The 6,688-nt window shown below is 43.0% G+C and overlaps 1 protein-coding gene across 3 annotated transcripts in view; it reads right to left on the reverse strand.

Annotated features, from left to right (window-relative positions):
* Positions 1–6,688, reverse strand: part of LOC138843228 (dynein regulatory complex subunit 3-like) — a 65,200-nt gene that overhangs the window by 35,125 nt on the left and 23,387 nt on the right. The gene's annotated exons all lie outside the window — the stretch shown is intronic.

Below are 6,688 nucleotides of genomic sequence, written 5' to 3' on the forward strand. Positions count from 1 at the left end.
AGGAAAGTTTGAAGATTTCTGTATATTTTTGATTACTTCATTGATGAGTAAATTGGAGTGTCTCCAATTTTCATCCTATTAAATAATTATTTTAATAACAAATAATATTTTTGAGATTGCAGATCTTAATACTAATATACCTATGTAAAAATGAATTTTGGTGGACTACACATCTGAATATTAATAAAAATAAGACTTGTATATACATGATTTTCAATTAGAGGACAATGATATATCCGTCTCTTAGAGTTAATAATTATTACATGCATAATAATAGCAAGCTTTTTCCACGATCACTAGACTTAATGTATACTTTTTTCCTTTTTAGTCACGATATCATTGGAGAATTTACAACAAGCTACCGGGAACTTTCTAGAGGGCAGTCCCAATTCAATGTATACGAGGTGAGAAGCATTTTATTTTAATCACTTCCAGTAACTCTATGTCTTAAAAATATGGATTTTGCAAAGGATAAGGATAAGTGCCACAGGTTAACTTAGCAACAATATATGATTTTAAGAATATTTAAATTCCTTTAGCCAACTTGTTTCTTAGACTAAATGATATTATTTCTCTTCAAGTCCCAAGGCCTTTTAAATCTGGAGTGATTTTGAATTTTTGCATGTGAAACTTTAAAAATTAAGTATGGATATGTTAATTTTTTAAGCTTCATCTTTTATATTTTGTCTTCCTACCAACTTGCCCACCAAAACTTCCCTAATAAGAAAAGAGAATGTGCTTCAGTTGTGATCAGTGGCACTGCACAGTGGCCTGTGATCTGCAGAGTGCCTTCGCTCTCATTCACGTGCAAACTAGAGGGAGTGACAAGGCCATGAACAGTCAATAAGAAATCATGCTGGGGCCTGCAGTGTGGCCCTGGATTGAGCTGCTGCTTGTGACACCTCTGGCGCCCTTATTTGGAATGCCAGTGAAGTCCCTGCCGATCTTCTGATCCACTTCCCTGCTAATGGGCCTGGAATGCAGTAGAGGATGGCTCAAGTACTTGGGCCCACTTCCCATATGGGAGACCAGGATGGAGTTCCTGGCTCCTGGCTTAGGGAACGAACTAGTGAAGAGATCTCTTTTTCCGTCTCTTCCTCACTTTGTATGTCTCTGCCTTTGAAATAAATAAATCTTAAAAAAATCCATTTATTAAAGCAAGTCCACAGTAGTTACTTCTGCCTTAAAGCACTCCACTAGTTGATCAGCAAGCATGTGTTGGGACACCTGGCGTAGTTTAGCACTGTTCATCCTTGAGCTGTGGTATTGCTGTGTTCCTATAATTTAATACTTGTGGAGGTCAAAGGAAAATATTATTATTAGTGTTTCGTCAAGAATAATAACCTTTCTCTGCCGAGTGGACATTAAAATTGGCCTCTTTTAAGTTAAAAGTGAAGGAGTCTCCTTCACCTACCACCTTCTTACTGCACTAAGTATTCCACACACTAATTTGTACACTTGTAAAAATTACTAAATGTCTTCCATAGTCCATATTTTGTGTATCCCTCTGGGGATACAAAGATGACTAGAAAATGTCAGTGTGTAATGGGAGAGGCAGACATATGAAGTACAGCTGACATAGGCCCTCTGTAGTGGTGGTCCTAATCCAGTTTAATCTGTTTTCTGAGTTCTCCTCGGGAGCCAGGCTTCCTGGCACTGCTTTATCCAGTGCCTCGTTACCTCTTCAGAGGTGGTTAGAAATAGAATCCTGACTGTTGTCTCCAGTTTCTCTACGTGGATCTCTGTGCTGTCGACTGAGTAGACCGTGCTCTGGTTGAAACCTCAGTTGAAGAGCGTCCCAACCCTGCGCTCTGATATTTAGGATCTCCTCAACATGGCTCCCGCTCACTTTTTCAGACTCATTTTGAATCTGTTTGTCTGTGACCTCTGTTTCAGTCAAACCCTTTCTAGACTGCTGTCTTTGTTCATTTCATTTTTATTGGAACCCTGGTTTACGTTAATAAATTCTGGCTCAAATAGTACTTACTCATAAAGTCTTTCATCTTTCTTTCCCGGTCAAGTGCTGTCCCCATGCTGTGGATTGAGAAGAGCTGGCAGAGCCTCTTAAGGCACTGCTGTATTTTATTGATCCTGTGAGATTGACAGGTGGCACTCTCTTGTTCCTTGGTGCCTTCAATTTTGTTCAAATGTAGGAGTGCATTGATACTGCATTGATACTTCTTCGCGAAACCAATGGTCAAAAAAAAAAAATCAGTCTTGTGTCAATAAAATAGACTACCTACTAGGTAGCATGGGCATTCTGTGGAAATTACTAACATGATGAAGCAATTGATAGGTTGGTAAACCTCTTAGATATTCACACGTTGGGTGATCTGTTGTGTTAGGGTATTTAATTCTAACAAGCTACATTTCTTAGATATGCATCACTTTAAATTTTCTAGAAAGTAATAATAATTATTGTGGGCCTTGGATGTTAACAACCTGTTCCCAAGAAGCAGATGGTAAAAGATACTCAGTGCATCAAGTGAGTGAGGAGAGTACCTCTGACAAACGAAGCTCTCTTTCCCGAGTCTCCCCAGCAAGTGTGCAAAGAAGCAGTGCCCAGATAACTGGCCAGGAGTCCTCAAAGCATTTGTAAAGCAATACCTGCACCAGACGCCAAGGCAGCCGATTAAACTACCGTCTTCAAAATTACCTAACGGGTTTGAATTGTTTCATCTGTTTTTTTAGGTGGTGAATCCCAAAAAGAAAGGAAAAAAGAAAAAGTATACGAATTCTGGAACAGTAAGTCAATTTTTGTGTTACCCATTAAACATTAAAATTAATGAATAAAGCCCAAGTGGACATTTTAAATCAGGCTGGAAACAAGTAAGACTGGGGCTTTGTTTCACGTAGGATTGCACTGTGAACATGACACAGGAGTCGCCTGCCTAGGGAGTGATCACAGGGGAGCACACCCGCTGGGGCTGGTGGCCTGGCTTCCTGCAGGTCCTCCTGTGGGCTGAGTTCCTGGAGGGAAGCTCATGTGTTCTTCAGTGGAGTCAGAGTACAGAGAATCAGGCAGACATGGAAAAGTTCAAGTCATATTTAGAAAGACCTGGGGCCGGCGCCATGGCTCACTTGGATAATCCTCTGCCTGTGGTGCAAGCATCCCATATGGGCACCAGGTTCTAGTTCTGGTTGCTCCTCTTCCAGTCCAGCTCTCTGCTGTGGCCTGGGAGGGCAATGGAGGATGGCCCAAGTACTTGGGCCCTGCACCACATGGGAGACCAGGAAGAAGCGCCTGACTCCTGGCTTCAGATCAGCGTAGCTCCGGCTGTTGCTGCCATTGTGGTGGGGGGTGAACAACGGAAGGAAGACCTTTTTCTCTGTCTCTCTCTGTCTAACTATATCTGTCAAATAAAATTTTTTAAAAAAGGTAGAAAGACCATACCCTTAATGTTTCCCTTAACTGTTAAGTAGATTTATTTTACGGGTGTGAAGGTGCTTGTTGATAATGCATTAAGCGTTACAACTGTGGGAATGGATGCTGCGCTAAATCAGTGCAGTAGGGTGCAAAGATGAATGTATCTGAAAATAGTGTTAAAAAAAAAGAAATCTTCTTATTGAGTAAAAAAATACTGAAATTTTCCCCCTGAGATTAACTTTCCGTTGGAGAGGCAAAATCTGAGTTTTCTCTGCATTCCTGTGTAAGGATTCCCGAGAGGCAGGACACCCGCAGGGAAGATGATCGTGCACAGAGCTGAGTCAGAAGCGTCGGGCCCCTCCCTCTGCAGGGTGGCTCACTGACTCTGGGTTTTCAGTTTGAACCATTTTCCAGCGCCCTTTCGTCTCCCCTTTGATCTAAAATCAGAAGGAGCACAGTGTCCTCTTAGACAATTTTCAAGCTGTTCTTCAAAGCGAGAAAACTGGTCATAGAAAGGAGTTAATTTTTTCTTCTTTTCTGGTCCAGTCTCTTCTGCTAATTTTCAACGTAAGAGCAGTCAGTCCTAGCAGATTTTAATAAACTATCATGTATTTAGTGCTTTTTCCAAATGCTAGGAAGTAGGGTTTTCTCTGTGTCATTTAGGGGAAAAATGTCCTTCGGGGTTACAGTTAGTTCTGCTAGAGCTAATTCTGGGTTTCTTTTCCAGGTAACGTTACTCTCCTTCTTGGTAGAAACGGAAGTTTCTTTCCTTGACTACATCAAGGGAGGGCAAGTAATGCTGTGAGATTGTTCGTTGCTTAGGCATTCCTGACGGTATGTGGCAGGTGCTCCCACGCGGAGCCCAGCCACTGAGCTGAGCTCGCAATGCTGCACCTCTCGCTCTTCTGTTTTAGACTGTGTACATCCCACTGCTGTCATTTGGGGGACAAGCTGCATCTCTAACCAAGAGAAGGGACTTCGTTGTACCATTAATGGTCGTAGGTGGAGCTGTTACGTATACTTTCTTGAGTGTTTTTATTTGCCCAACCTGCAGAACCTTGTGTTATCTTTAAAGGGGGTGAAGTCTGGAGGGCCTGATAGAATGTGGGTGCTGACTGTAGAATGTGAACGGAATGCAGCATATCACAGGGTGACCTGCAGGAGTGGGGGGAACGGTCACTTGCTGTCCCCCAGGCTTCTGGGCAGGAATGCATTTCAGGAACAGACACTGTGGCCATTCTCAGCACCTTCCAGGACCTATCCTGTGCCGGTAATGCGTTGTGCATTCTTGCACTCAGGCCAACAGGGAGATCTTCCCAGTTTTGTTTCTGTTTTTAATCTGGTTGGTCCTGTGTTAACCTAAGCAAGCACAGGTGGAGACGGAGAATAGGGTTCCTTGTTCCACAGGATCAAACGTCCACTTTCCCCTGTATTTACCACACACAGAAACATTGAGAGGAAGGTGGAGTGTGTGGGGGGAGTTGATGGGGAGTGATAGTTGGAGGCATCACCCAGGTAAACCACTTCCGAATGACAGTTCAGCGGATGGTTTCCCAGGCCACCTCCCTGAGGCATCACCATCAGGCTGAGGAGAGCACCGGGAAGGAGGGGCCAGGAGACCCAGGCCAGTGTCACAGAGGACACAGCTTGGCCTTTCTCGCTCTAATGAGATGAAACAAAGGAACAAATACCAGTACCTGCCTAAACAGGAAGTCCTTGGGCAAGGGAGGGCTTTCGATGGTTTGTGGGCAAATGAAAGGAAAAGATAAGCTTACTTGGGTGCGAGACGCCTTGGGAGTCCATGCACCGTTTTGTTCATAATATGCATCTTCATAAGCTTTTTGGACACCCCTTCCTGTGTGGGTATCTTGAACCCCACTCTGAAGCCTCAGGTGGCATCCATAAAGTTAGAGAAGTGGTGACCTTAACGAATCTTGTCGTCATACATCTCCACTGCTGTCGACCTCGAGGTTCCTGCTCTCGGCTTGCACGCTTCTTCCTCCCAGTGCTGCCTGTGCTGGCGGGAATGCCAATACCTTTTCTGTTACAAGCCAATGTGTAAGCAGAGCCCCAGCTTAGGAAGTACCCTTTGTTCAAATCTGACTTTGAGAATTTTATAAGAAGCTATTTAAAAAAATATTTATTTGGGGCAGGCACTGTGGCGCAGCAGATTAACGCACTGGCCTGAAGCACTGGCATCCCACATGGGCACCAGTTCAAGACCCGGCTGTTCCACTTCCCATCCAGCTCTTTGCTGTGGCCTGGGAATGCAGTGGAAGATGGCCCAAGTCTTTGAGCTCCTGCAGCCCTGTGGGAGACCCGGAAGAAGCTCCTGGCTTCAGATTGGCACAGCTCTGGCTGTTGGAGCCGATTGGGGAGTGAACCATCGGATGGAAGACCTCTCTCTCTCTTTCTTCTTCTCCTCTCTCTGTGTAACTCTGACTTTTAAATAAATAAATATATCTTTAAAAAAATTTGGTTAATTGAAAGGCAGAGTTTCAGAGAGACAAAGATGAAGAGATTGTATATTCGCTTGTTTGTTCTCCTAATGGCCACATGGGTGGGGGCTAGGCCAGGTCATAGCCAGGAGCCCGGCACTCTGGGTCTTTCACAAGGGTGCAGGGGCACATAGACTTGAGCCACCTTCCACTGCTTTCCCAGGCACAATAGAAGGGAGCTGAATCAGAGGTGGAGCAACCAGGACTGGAACCGATGCCCAGGTGGTTTGCTGGCATTGCACAGGGCTGCTTAACCCACTCTGCCACAATGCCAAGCCCCAGAAACCTATCTTTGATTTGCAAATGTAGTCTAAAGATTTAGGTTAACTTTCACCACATAATCATTCTAACTGGAATTCAGTTAATTTCTATAGAATCAAATTATGTGCGAAAGATAATGAAAAAGATATATATATATTCTGCAGTATTTTATGTGGAATATTTAATAAATGTGTATATATCTTAAATATATTAGAATTTTACATTTATATATCATTTACCACTCTTTATAGTATTTATAACTAAAACACAGAACTTTTTTTAAAAAAAACTTTTATTTAGTAAGTACAAATTTCATAAGTACAACTTTGGGAATATAGTGATTGTTCTCACCATACCTGCCTTCCCACCCCCACTTCCACTGCACCTCCTCCTCTCTCTCCCATTCCCAGTCCTATTCTCCATTAAGATTTGTTTTTGGTTAACTTTATACACAGAAGACCAACTCTATATTATGCAAAGATTGTAACAATTTGCACACTCACATACACACAATATTTTAAAAAAACTATTGGAGAACAAGTTTTACAGTTAACTCTCCTAA

This window comes from Oryctolagus cuniculus, chromosome 17, assembly GCF_964237555.1.
Source record: "Oryctolagus cuniculus chromosome 17, mOryCun1.1, whole genome shotgun sequence".
Classification (NCBI taxonomy): Eukaryota; Metazoa; Chordata; class Mammalia; order Lagomorpha; family Leporidae; genus Oryctolagus; species Oryctolagus cuniculus.